This window comes from Hipposideros armiger, unplaced genomic scaffold, assembly GCF_001890085.2.
Source record: "Hipposideros armiger isolate ML-2016 unplaced genomic scaffold, ASM189008v1 scaffold_630, whole genome shotgun sequence".
Taxonomy (NCBI): Eukaryota; Metazoa; Chordata; class Mammalia; order Chiroptera; family Hipposideridae; genus Hipposideros; species Hipposideros armiger.
In genome coordinates, this window is record NW_017731980.1 from 918,159 (window position 1) to 920,053 (window position 1,895).

General features: G+C 34.4%; 1 pseudogene; it reads right to left on the minus strand.

Moving 5' to 3' along the window:
- Positions 1-267: 267 nt before the first annotated feature.
- On the minus strand, positions 268-1,158 carry LOC109372365 (methylmalonic aciduria and homocystinuria type D homolog, mitochondrial-like; annotated as a pseudogene).
- Positions 1,159-1,895: the final 737 nt, after the last annotated feature.

Consider the following 1,895-nt stretch of genomic DNA (forward strand, 5'->3'; position numbering starts at 1 on the left):
AGGGTAGAAATAACAATGGAAGATCATACCCTAGTTACACGTTAATTACCACATTCTGTATAATGTGGATGTGCTCAACATGTATTCAATGACAATATGAATGAACATTTGAGATTTAAAAACTATAAACCACTTGCCAATGTTATAAATTAATAAATATTGAAATAAATACCTAGAAATAAGTAAATTTTATGAACTGAAGTCTTTGACAGTCTTTATAGATGAACCCAAATGTTAAGTACAAATAATACAGTAAATAAATTGACATTACTGGTAGCTTCCACTTAATTTCTTCATAATATGGCTATCTGGTGTTGCATTTGTAAAGATACTTCCTACAACCACATGGGCACCCTAGACTATGATGAATCACTTTATGGCAGCCAAGATCATCAACAGAAAATCTTAAATGTCAATAACATTTATCTGTTTCAAAAAGAGTGCTGTTGGTGTATGGTCCAACAAATGTCAAACCAGATGATGGGTTAATAAAGTCAGCCCAATAACCTTCATCTTGAAGAGTGTAGTATATTTCCTTAACACCACTGATGAACTTTTCTAAAAACATTTCTCTTTCATTTTCTATCTCCTTGCTCCCTTCACATCACTCTTAGTTTTCTGTGTTACATTCAGAATCATTAGTTTATTGGTGGCCACTTCTGAAAACAGTGATTGAAAATCTCTTCAGGGCAATTCTAGACATGTTTAGATTGCACAGTCTACTTTGGCACTTTCAAAGTAAATTTCTGCGCTATTAATTTCTTGTTCAACAGGTGTATCTTTACCCTGAAATTCATTGACATATTGTGCCTTTACAAACTCATGTCTTTCACTTGATAAAGATTCTACTAGAATATCAGGTAAACTTTTATGAACCTGGAGTTTCTTCTGTAACATGGTCCCTTTGAAGTGGCAATCAAAACCTATGTTCCCAGAAAGCTGGAATCTCTGATCCTGAGGTCCAAATAGTCCCATAGTTTAATCACACCATGCTGTTCAAGAGCATATATCGGAAGTTGCAGTGGCCACATGAGACTCATTAGGCTCTGAATATCCTGCAGTTAAAAAGACTTTGGGGTTGACAACTCTTTTAACTAAAGAGTAAAATCCTGGGAGATAGGAAACCAGTCTGGCTCTGTTACAGAGCACATTGGCCATTTCTAGCAGAAAGGGCAGACACAAAATTTGTTTCCTTTTGTAGAGTTATTCCAGTAACTGCCACTGCCTTCAGTCGTGTCAGACCCCAACTCTTTTTGCCATCTCTTCCCTTGTATGTTGATGACTTTCTGTAGTGTTATGATTGGATTCCTTTTTCTTTGTTTCTTATATGTCTCTTAGAGTTTTGTGGTTACCCTGTGATTCCTATATACCAAGCTATTTTTACAGCAGTCTATTTTAAGTTGATGGTCACTTAAGTTTGAATACATTCTAAAAATCACTACAATTCTTACTCATCCTCCCATGTTTATGTTTTTGTCATTATTTTTACATGTCATGTGTGTGTGTATCCCTTATTTTATTGTGCAATTACACATGACCTTCCTACTTTTGTCTTTTAACCTTTGAACTAGTTTTGTAGTTGATTGATCCTCTGCTTTTAATGTTTGCATTTCTCAGTGAGATTTTTTTTCTTTCCTATATTCTCTCATTTTTATTTTTAAATTATTTATTTTTATTTATTTATTTATTTATTAGTTTCAGGTGTACCAAACAGTGTAATAGTTAAACATTTCACTCCTCACAAAGTGATAAACCCCCTCCCCTAATCTATTGCCTATCTGACATCATATGCATCTATTACATTTCTTTTTTTTTTTTTTTAAAGATTTTTATTGGGGAATTGGGGGGATGGGAACAGTGCTGGGGAATTGGGGGAAGGGGAACAGACAAGTTGC